The following is a 12,313-nucleotide window of genomic DNA, read 5'->3' on the forward strand; positions in this document are numbered from 1 at the left end:
TTCTGTAATTCATTTGAAATGTATACACATTGGGACTTGCAGGGATGAGTGAAAAAATTTCCCAGGCCTAATGGCATTCAAAAACAGAGTTAAGGTGCTATCTGGTCAGGTTTTTCTCTTAAAATCCCAGCTCTGGAGGGACAGCTAGGTGGCACAGTGGATAAAGCACTGGCCCTGGATTCAGGAGGACCTGAGTTCAAATCTGGCCTCAAACACTTAACACTAGCTGTGTGACCCTGGGCCAGTTACCTAACACACATTGCCTAGCAAAACAAAACAAAACAAAAATCCCAGCTCTGGGTGGGGAGTAAGGGCTCACAGTATAAATATTAATGTGTGTTTCTAGGATTGGTCTCTTTGGAGTCATCTGTCCCCAACCCCATTCTAGAGCTTCACTAAAGTAATTAACCCATCACTGCTTTAATTCTGGAGCCTAAGAGTCAGATCTATTTATTATAAGCACACTATACATTTGGAGGAATTTTCTCCTTTTTGAAATGGACAAAGTCAACCCCAGTCAACTGAGTGATTAGTTAAATAAAATCTCCAAGCTCAATAAATGGAACAGAAATCATAGGGGAAACCAATTTAAAGTCGGATACCATTTACATCATTTCAAGCAATCCAGTAAGAATGGCACTGCATTTTCCTCTGGCTCCTCACAAGTTTGAGGAGTAAAGAGGAAGACCGACTAAATAACCTGACCCTTGGATTCAAGGCCCCAAATTTTCCATCCCTTCTCCACTTCCCATTTATGAAGTGTCTACTCAACAGCAGCTTATGACTTTGGTGTTCTTTTGGGGTGATTAACCTATGTTCTTCCTTGCTTATGAATCTGATTTGACTGTTAAATTAGGCATGATATGGAGGTCTCCAGCAGGCCCTGGCATCTGCCTTCTGCCCAGGTGGGTAGGTGTCTGTTCCAGTTCTTGGGGAAAGCCACTATTTCTAAAGTACCGGCAAATTGTGAGCAGAGCCTGTGCCACCAGTAACACATTTAGATCAACAAGGAGTGCTGCTTGAATCTGTGACTGAAATGGTTGGCATAGGAAGGGAGGAGATGACTTTAAAGATTTGGAATTTAAATAGTATTAAGGATGTTTCCCCTTCCCCAAAAGGCAATTGTAGGAGCAGGAGCCCTTGAAAACACCACAGCTCTAGTGCCAGATGGGAATTGGGATGAACAGCACAAGTCTTTGTTCAGTGACATCTTCCATTATCCAGAAGGCTTATGTATTTTGTGTTTGGCAAACCACTCATCACTCTTGTCTGATGCCATTACATCATCCAACAATTTGTCCCCATTTGGATCCATCTTGGAAAGATCTCAAAATGCTTAATTGCCCACAAACAAATTTCATGTCCATCACGGTCGGCCTGAATAATCACTTGAACTCTTGCTTTCTTGGGTGTGTCCAGACTAACCAGGGGGCTCAGAATCTTCTGGTTCACCTTTTTCATCAATGCTTCTATGTCTGATAATTCTTTCTTTGGGCAGGAGAAAGCAATCCTCCCAAAGTCTGACCCATGATCCACTGCTCCCTTGATGCCCTGCAACTCCAGCTTGCACTGGTTGTCTGCATAGCCCAACAAAGCCCTTTGCTGCTCCTTATCCTTTTCATAAACTGTCATCCCCAGCAGGTCCGACCAGTAGTGGAGGGATGTGCTCAGGTCAGAGATGGCCAAGGTCACTTTCAGCACTGGGTCTGAGGGGAGCTGACTGTGGTTCTTTAAAAAGAACCTGTGGTCTTCTGGGCCTTCAGTTTCAAACACTCCCTCAGCAACTTCACATAGTGGCCACTCAGACTTCTTGATATTTGTGATGGCCTAGCTGGAGACCAGTGTGAGGCCCAAGAAGTCATTGCCCAGGTGATAGTCACCAATGCCATAGTTGTAGCTCAGCTCTGCCACAAAGTGATTGTCCTTGGACCTCCTACCAATTATTTCTTAAAAATTTACAATATACTATGTTTAGTTTTGAAAGCTGAGGAAACATTAAATAAAAGCAAAAACATCCCTTCAAGGAGCTTACATTCTAACATGGGAGACAAAATGTAAATAACAAGGTACAGAAAAGATACTGATAAAATAGATGAAAGGTAATCTTACATGGAAAAATTGCAACAGCTGGAGGGCTTTGAATGGCCTTGTGAGAAGGTGGAACTTTACCTGAATCTTGAAGGAAGCCAAGCATTCTAAAAAGGTGTAGTAAGGAGTTCCTCACTCACATTCCAGAGATACAGAAGAGCCAGTACAAAGGCATGGAGGTGGGAGATGGGGTTTTGGATAGGTGAAACAAGTTGGTCAGTTGGTTAGATCCTTTACAGGTCCTTGCTCTATTGAAATATTCTAGTCCACAAGCCTTTTCTCATCAAACTTGGTCTCTCTAACATTCAACTCTAGGCAATCACCCTGAAAGCTTAACTCTTGAACTTTCAAGGTGATTGAAAGCTCAAGAATTACAATAGTATGGGGCAGCTAGGTGGCGGAGTGGATAGAGCACTGGCCCTGGAGTCAGGAGTACCTGAGCTCAAATCTGGCCTCAGACACTTAACACTTACTAGCTCTGTGACCCGGGGCAAGTCACTTAACCCCAATTGCCTCACTAAAAAAAAAAAAGAATTACAATAGTCTGTGATGGAGAGATAGAATAATTATGGTATGAGGGGAAAGTATGACGACTAGTTTGGCTTGTTGGTTAAGCTGAGTAAAAATGGGATGGATAAAGAGACAAGCTAGAAAGAATCTCAGAAGCCATTTAGGCCAACTTCTCCATTTTACCAATAAAGATAGTCAAGCTTGAGGAGGTTATGGGACTTGTTCAAGGTTGCGAAAGTAGTTAACATCAGAGATGGCATTTGAACCGAGGCCTTGGGATGGCTAGAACCTGTCTATATGACTCTGTATGCATCAGGAAAGTCTAAAACCAATCTGAATGTCAATGACTATGAGCTACTGAGAATGATTTCAAAGCAGTAAACTCATACAGGATCCCTTGCATAAAATATACACTACTACTACAAAGTTAATTTGTAGATGGTTCTTAGATTCCCAAGCTACTCATCCATCCTACCTTTATCCCATGAAACCAAAAGAAAAGTACATTTAGTGAGAGAATGAAAAAAAAATCCAACAAACTTTAAGCCATGTGCGGAAGAGTGATGAGCTTGGGAACAATATATATTTATCTTAGGAAATTTCATAGAAGAAAGCCAGCTATGTGTAGTCACTAATGTATTGAACTTGAGGCTTGGTTCAAATCATATTTCATATATTTGCTGAGTGACCCTCAGCAAGTCATTTAACTTTTCAGAGCTTCAGTATGCCCATCTAAAAGTGGGGATGATAATACTTGCAGTACTCACCTCAGCAGGTTGGTGTGAGGCTTTTGAGATAATGCAAAGTACTTTGAAAATTTTACAGCACTATCTACCTATCAGTTATTAATAGTGTTATTATTATCATTATCATTATCAACTGGCCCATAAAATAGGTGACCTTAAGCTTTTACATACTGTGATAATATGTTACAAACTCAGGGAGGTCCTATCAATTTGGAAAGGCCTAGTGTATAGCAGGGCTATACCTAGGGTGCAATGATAGGGGCTTTGCCCATGGATGATATTTAGAGGACATCAACAGAACATGTAGTTCCTGAAACAAAACAGAACAAATAAGTATGGAATCATTACAAAGATTTTCTTTCTGCATCTATATACTACCTTTGTTCCTGGCTTTGAAAAGGCTGAATAATTAGAAAAATTAGACACATAATCCTTTATCCCATCTAGAATTGCTCAGTAATACTTTATTATTTCACCTATGTATTTCAAAAGATCTCAAGAGATCACCTGGTCAGATTCTTTCATTTTGTAGATGAGGAAACTGAGGCACAGTTTGGTTAAATGACTTTTCCAAAGTCACACAAAACTCAAATGCAATGCTTTGTCCACTATTGCAATTGCCAACCATTGTTTTGGCATGTGTAGTCAGCAGAGTTTGGTGGAATCAAGAAGTTTGGGTTTTTCAAAACAGTCCTGAATACCTGGTGGTTCCTTTATTCTTTTTCCTCATTAGTGGTTCCTGCATAGCGGATTCATTCAATTAGTTCTCTTGAGTGAAGCTATGTCACTGATTTGCATAAGCAGACAATCCCTCCAGCAATATAGAAAATGTCATTCTCAGATTTCATAATCTCTGTGTTGTCTTTGGCAGGATTGTAATTAAATCTAATTAAATAGATTTATGGCTTGGAAACCTTATGGGGATGAATACATACATGTCCCCCAGAGCCCTTTGAGTTCTTTATGTCATTTAACTTGCCTCAGTTATGCATATTCAGCTGAATTTCCTCTCTTGCACTTGGGAATGTGTCACTTACCATTCCCCATGGAGATAAATACGCCCTATCCCTTTTCTCCTCCCCATCTCCTCCCAGGGAATCTCCCCTGTACTTAGAAATTGTTCTCAGATAAAGTAGGTCCAGGAAATAGCTTATAAAATGGGAAGAAGCAGGATAATTTTTGAGCCATTAGGGTCACAGACTCACAGGATTTAGAGCTACAAGGTCAGTCAGTTTAATGCCCTCCCTTTACAGAGGAGATGGAGCACAAGAGAAAGGAAGTGACATATTCTAGGTCACATACATTGGAATAATTTGGTTCTATACATTAAGCCTTTCTCGATACTAATAGCCTACACTTCAGAGTGCTTTAAGGTTTCCCAAGATCTTTAGAAATATCATCTGATTTACTTTTCAAGATGTCCCTATTAAATAGCTGATACTTTGCATTACAGATGATGAAACAGGTTTAATAAAATCAAGTGACTTTCCTCGGGTTATACTGTTCCCAAATATCTGAGACAGAATTGGAATCCAGGACTTTTTGTTTCCAAGTCCAGCATGCCATCCACTCTATTTTGAACCTGAACCAATACCTCTCTCTCATATATAGGCAGAAATAATGGTCACCCTCCTATTAAAAAAGAAAGACAAGGAAAATTATGTAATAGAGTAATTAGGATTTGGAACATGTTACTTTTCATTTTTATAGCTTACCCCGTGGCTGCTGTAACTTTTGCCATTTAAATTTCACCTGGTCCTTTGTTTTTAAGCTAAGTTTGGTTGTCTTTCTTGTTTTCTTCATTTATATTGGAGTAACCCATCCTAGGCTCAATTAACATAGAGGAAGCCTTGGAGGAATTCTTAGAGATCACAATTATTTTGGGCCTATGATTTACAAACTTTTTAGTCTTAGGAACCTTTACATTATCCCCATTTATTGAAGACCACCTAAATATTTAGATTATGTGAATTATATCTGCCCACATGTATCATATTAGAAATCTAAAACTAAATGTTTATAATTCATTAAAATAATAACAAATACATGATGTCAGCATAAATGTCATATTTTATTTTATTTTATTTTTTTTTGTTTTTTTTTGAGGGGCAATTGGGGTTAAGTGACTTGCCCAGGGTCACACAGCTAGTAAGTGTTAAGTGTCTGAGGCCGGATTTGAACTCAGGTACTCCTGAATCCAGGGCCGGTGCTCTATCCACTGCGCCACCTAGCTGCCCCAAATGTCATATTTTATGACAAATAGCTATAGTATACAAATCAAAATGTAAGCCAAAAGTTTCATTGTCATAGATTTTCGCATATCATTTTGATGTCTGGTTTAATGAAAAAAACTGGATTCTTGTATCTGCTTCTGCATTCAGACTGTTGTGCTAGGTTGTTATGGTTGAAGTATATAAAGAGAATTTTATTTCAAACAGATAGGTAGTTAGAAAAGGAGGCATATTTTAATAGGCAAACATTATTCGAATATTATTATGAAAATAGCCTTTTAATGTCAGCGACTCCCTGAAATGATCTTGGGCACCACTAGAAGTTTGCAAATCATAGTGTAAGAACCACTAATTTACAGAAAAGGAAACTGAGTCCCAAAGATGTTATGATTTGTCCAAGGTCACATAAGTCATAAGTGTTAGTTTAGACTTGAATGCAGGTCTTCTGCATCCAACTTGAGTACTTACACCATTGCATCATGCTATTAAATTGTGTTTGTGTGTATCTCTATGTCTATTTTTTGGGTCAATACATGAGTTATTTGGGTTTATAAGTTCAGATAGAGGTGTTAAGTTTGTAAAAATCAGTCTCGACATATCACAGTTCACGTATTTTGTACCCAAAGATAGATTGAGGCAAATTTTGTCCCAGGGTTCTCAAAGAATTGGTATCTTTAATTTTTGAATCACTGCTGATGATGTCTGCAAGATTTGGGGGAATAGAAATGATACTATAGGACTAGAGAAGATCAAAAATTCCAATTAAACAAAATGGAAGAAAAACGGTAGGGCCTTTAAATCATAAGAAATGATATTAAACTTGATTCTCGGCAAAAGTCTAGAACATGTAATTAAAATGATGATTTGTAAACATCTGGAAAAGAAAGTGGTCTTTGCCAAGAGTGTCCTAAAAATGAAGTCATACTAAAATAACTCCATTTCCTTTTTAGGGAGGAGTATTTTATTGGCATATAGGGAAACAATATGGTATAGTCGATATGGAGGTAGCTTCGGAGTCAGGAATAGCAACTGCAACCACCAGAACAACTAACATTTAAATGATTTCTGCTGTGTACCTGGCACTGTATCCAGTATTTTAGAAATGTTATCTCATATGCTCACCACAACAACCCTGAAATGTAGGTACTGTAGGTAAGGATCTCTCTTGTAATTGTTTTTAACATTTAAATTTATTATTTATTTCTTTTTAACACTTTTTCTTTTTAAATTTTCAGTTCCAAATTTTCTCTCCCCCTTCCCAGCCCCTCCCATACCCACTGAAAATGCAATCAATATGTCAATCTATATGGAAAATCATGCAGAACACATTTCCACATCATCCAGTTCACAAGAAGCAAGAAAAATAAAGCAAAAGAGAACATTGTACTCCAATTTGCACTCAGGGTTCATCAGTTCTGTCTGGAGATGAATAGTATCTTTCCATCATAAGTTGATTAGGATTGTCTGGGATTGTTGTGTTGCTCAGAGTAGCCAAGTCTTTCACAGTGGATTATCATTACACTATTGCTGTTATTGTGTACAATGATCTCCTTGTTCTTCTCACTTTAAAATGCATCAGTTCCTATAATTCTTGCCATTTTTTGGAAACCACTCCCTCATCATTTCTTACAGCAGAGTAGTACTCCATCACAATCATATGCCATAATTTGTTCAGCCATTCCTCATTTGGTGAGCATCCCTTTTATTTCCAATTTTTTGCTACCGCAAAAGAGCTAAGATAAATTTTTTCTACATGTAGATCATTTCCCTTTTTCTTTTATCTCTTTGGGATATAGACCTAACAGCAGTATTGCTGGGTCAAAGGGTATGTACAATTTTATAGTACTTTGGGCATAGTTCTTAATCATTCTCCAGGATAATTGGACCAGTTCACTCTTCCACCAGCAGTTCATTAGTGTATCTATTTTTCCTTCCTTCCCTTCAGCCTTTGTCATTTCTGATAGTTGTGATGTGATACCTCAGAGTTGTTTTAATTAGAATTTCTTTAATGGATAGTTATTTTGATCCTTGTATCTGCTTTCCTTTGTTGTACATAGGTTTTTCTTGCTTATCTCATGCAATTTAAACTTTTTAAATAAAAAGTAACACTTTTCTTTTTAAAACAATATATGACTCTATCATTGAGTTCTCTGTATTTTCTATTAGCTGTGTAGTTCAGTGGGAACTTGGATTATGTAAATGAATGCCAAATTTAGAGCAAGAAACCCATGGCTTGAGTCCTGGTTCTTTCAATTACTATCTATGTGTCTACTACCTCTAATAACAACATTTGTAATGTGATTTGCAAAACTTAAGACACATTATTATTATTATTATTATTATTATTATTATTATTATTATTATTATTATTATTATTATTATTACCACCTGTCTGACTTTGGGCATGCCCCCTCTCATATCTGGATCTCAGTTTCAGTACCTGAAGTGTCATAGTTTGACTAGATAATCTCTGTTATTTATTCCAGATTCAGATCTATCACCTGAAAGGTCTTATGATTGGAATAAGGTAAATGGACACCATGAAAACAAACCTAAGAAAATTACCATTTTGGACAAGAACAAGTAGAATAAGAGGAATCTGTTTTTTTTTTTTCATAAGACAGAGGAAGATAAGACAGCATTGTTTTCTTTATTTAAGCAAGCCAGTAATAGGCAATGCCTTCATGTATTGGTACTCCAAGCCCAAAGGGAATAATTCTGATGAAGATCATCTTATTTTAATGAGGTGTCTTAAAATACTAAATGTGTTCTTTCCAAAAGATTGAGTCATGCTTTATTAATGACAATTTTCTAAATATAGAAACAAAATCACTCTAGTAGACACCCCACTTTGGAGTTTTTGGAATTTAAAAATAATTTTCTTAAGTTTTGAATGCTGGCTGTTTATTGGAGCAAGTTTATCATTATGTTAGCTTTATGACAATGCTATATGGATTATTTTGATGCCAAGAAAGAAGCAGTGCTTTCTCAGAATCTATATTATCTACATTATACCTCAGAAACATCTTAACCATTCTGAAAAAAAAATCTTTATTGCCCTCAGAAGTCAGTCAACTAGCCTTTATTTTTATTTTATAATTCATTCCTCTATCTATCTATCTATCTATCTATCTATCTATCTATCTATCTATCTATCTATCTATCTATCTATCTATGGGGCTATGAAGGGTAAGTGACTTGCTCAGGGTCACATAGCTATTAAGTGTCAAGTGTCTGAGGTGGGATGTGAATTCAGGTCCTCCTGAATCCAGGGCTTGTGCTTTATCCACTGTGCCACCTAGCTGCCCCCTGAACTAGCCTTTATTAAGTATTTACTATGTGCTAAACACTGTGATAAGTGCTAGACATACAAAGAAAGGCAAGTTAGTCCTTACTCTTGTAGAACTGACAGTCTAATGGAACAGATGACACAAAACCAACTATGTATAAATAAACTATAGACAAGGAAAACTGCAAATATAAGATGATGCTGTTTATTTGATGTTGGCTTTATCTGTCTATATAAGTTTTGATTTATGAATATATTTCCTCTCAAAGGGATAAAAGGAAAAAAAATCTACTAGTTTTTCATCGGGCAGTATAGAGTTTTTGCAACATTTATTTTAATTTTTTTAGTTACATGTAAGGGTAGTTTTCAACATTCATTTTCATAAGATTTAGAGTTCTAAATTTTTCTCCCTCCCTTCCTTTCCTCCCCCCTCCACAAGACAGCAACCAGGTTATATATGTACAATCCACAAATGCTCTTCTTATCAGTTATTTCTGTGGGGGTGGATAGTATGCTTCATCATAAGTCCCTTGGGATTGTCTTGGATCACTGTATTGCTGAGAGTAAAGTCATTCACAATTGCTCATTGAACAATACTGCTGTCATTACGCACAATGTCTTCCCAGTTCTGCTCACTTCACTATACATCAGTTCATGAGCGTTTCCAGGTTTTTCTGGAATCATCCTGTTTGTCGTTTCCTATAGCACAATTCTTACTCTTGCAGCATTGTGGTGACACCTCTATTTCTAACCATATCTAACCATAATGATATTTTTGGTGTATGCATCTGCAGAGACATTTTTCTTTGTTGCTAGCAAAGAACAGACTTCCAAGTCAAGAAGAAGGTCAAAGACCTAACTACAATGGACATTGACACTGGGCAATTTATTTAATCTATCAGTGCTCAAGAGAGCTTTTTATGACTTTAAATTGTAGAGAAGGGGCTGGCCTAGATTGGCAGATGGGATTTCCTTACCTAGGAGATAAGATCCATTTTTTATCCAGATCTATCCTATGAATCTTTCCTTTGTCATTTGGATCACCTACAAATTTTGGACTTTTGAGGCTAAACTAATCTCTCTTCTATCCTCTTTTGACTGGTTAATTGTCCAAATTAATTTTATTGATAAAAAGTAAATTACTTGGGCAGCTAGATGGCACAGTGGTTAAAGCGCTGGCCCTGGATTCAGGAGTATCTGAGTTCAAATCCAGCCTCAGACACTTGACACTTACCAGCTGTGTGACCCTGGGCAAGTCACTTAACCCCCATTGCCCTGCCAAAAACCAAAAAAAAAAAAAAGTAAATTACTTGCTTTTAAGAACTCATGTTGATTCAGCATCAATGTTGCTGTAATTTTTTAAAAGTACATATGAATGGGGGCATATGAAAAGTACATATGAATGGATAAAACACCAGCCATGGATTCAGGAAGACGAGTTCAAATGCAGCCTCAGACACTTTACACTTACTAGCTGTGTGACCCTGGGCAAGTCACTTAATTCTCATTGCCCCTCCCCGCCAAGAAAAGCAAAAAAGTACATATTAAGGGCAGCTAGGTGGCACAGTGGATAAAGCACCAGCCCTGGATTCAGGAGGACCTGAGTTCAGATCTGGCCTCAGACACTTGACAGTTGCTAGCTGTGTGACTCTGGGCAAGTCACTTAACCCTCATTGCCCTTCCAAAAAAAAAAAAAAGAAAAAAAGTACACATGAAGGTAAAAGACCAGCAGTGGCTCTTTTATTAAAAAAAAAATAAACAAATAAAAGATGCTTCAAAGTCTAAACCAAATGATATAGCAAAGGGGAAACCATGGTTGGTTTTGAATTAGATTATCTTGGTTCACCTGTCAACTTTGCTTTTTTTTTTTTTTTTTAAGAGGCAATGGAAGTTAAGTGACTTGCCTAGGGTCACATAGCTAGTAAGTATCAAGTGTCTGAGACCGGATTTAAACTCAGGTACTTCTGAATCCAGGGCCAGTGCTTTATCCACTGCGCCACCTAGCTGCGCCCCCCCCCCCCCAGCTTTGCTTTTTACTGGTTTTGTTGTCTTGAGCAAATTACTTCTCTTTGCCTCATATTTTTCAGTTGAACACAGAGGAGCTTGGTGATGACCTCTTATGTTCCTCACAGGTCTAAATCTAGGAGTCTATCATTCTATGCATGTCTGCTGTGTGAAATGATTAACTATTGTTTTTGAACGAATTACCTTCCTCTGCTCATGGATGATTATTCAGACCAACATTAAATTCAGGCACATAGCCTCATTTTTACTGTTTTCTTGCTCAAACTCTCTCTCTCTCTCTCTCTCTCTCTCTCTCTCTCTCTCTCTCTCTCTCTCTCTCTCTCTCTCTCTCTCTCACTCTCTCTCTCTCTTTCTCTCTCTCTCTCTTCCCACCCCTGTCTGTCTGTGTCTCTGTCTGTGTCTCTCTCCTCTCTGTCTGTCTCTCTTTAGCATATGCAGCTACAAAAGTCAGTTTAATGATTCCAGTCCTGTCAGAAACCTTTAAACTGTAGCATTTATTTGCTATAGCAACATAGTTCTCAAGAAAGGTGAAATAAAAATTTTGTATGAGAAACAAAGTGCCATTACTAAGTGTCACGATAAGCATCCATGCCAACAGACCCTGCAAGTGTGTGGGTGTACAGAGACATGAAATGAACTGCCAATCAACATTTTTAAAGAAGTAATTCTTGTAGGATCATTTTAGTAGCAAAAAAAAATATATATATATACATATACAGCAAAGTAGATGATGTAAGTCAAAGCTTCCCACAATGGAAAAGGATGGAAGTATAACTTGCCTGATTTGTGCCCACTCACTTTTTTCCTTTCCTGTTCAGTGTACTGAAAAATGATCTAAAGGGGATACATCAAATGGAAGAAGCGGTCATTGTTGTTGTACTGACTCTAATGTGTCAGCTTAAAAAAATCTAACAAAAAGACATGGCACTTGTTCCATTTGATTAGTACTGTTCCATCTGCCAATTTTTCTGTTGCCACCAATTCTTTTGGGGCAAAAGAGATTGGAATTGCAAGTGGCATTTGGCAGTGACTCATTTTGATGGGAGTTTTTTTCACTACATCAAAGTATTGTTTTTCAATTTTCATCAGTTTTTCGCTTTCAAGCAAAAGATTTTGTTTTCTTTCCTCCCAAACTTCTTTCTCCTCTAAACTTCTTTATTTTTGTGAGGGTTTGTTATAGTATCCTTCCAGTGACTCAGGCTACCACCTTCCATGTGACCTTTGAATCTTCACTCTCATTGAACTCACATATCTGATCATTTGTGAAACCCTATAATTTTATTCCATAGTATCTCTCAACCTTCTTTTCTCTCTGCCACCATGATGGTGCAGGCCCTCCTTGCTACTCACCTGGACTTTGTCAAGAGCCCCTAATTACTCTTCCTGTTTCAAGTGTCTTCTCACTCCAATGCATTCTCCATATG

The 12,313-nt window shown here is 37.7% G+C and overlaps 1 pseudogene; it reads right to left on the reverse strand.

Moving 5' to 3' along the window:
- Positions 1–1,216: 1,216 nt before the first annotated feature.
- LOC122738196 overlaps positions 1,217–12,313 on the reverse strand; it is a 48,876-nt pseudogene continuing 37,779 nt past the window's right edge.

Source organism: Dromiciops gliroides, chromosome 2, assembly GCF_019393635.1.
Source record: "Dromiciops gliroides isolate mDroGli1 chromosome 2, mDroGli1.pri, whole genome shotgun sequence".
NCBI classification, from domain to species: domain Eukaryota; kingdom Metazoa; phylum Chordata; class Mammalia; order Microbiotheria; family Microbiotheriidae; genus Dromiciops; species Dromiciops gliroides.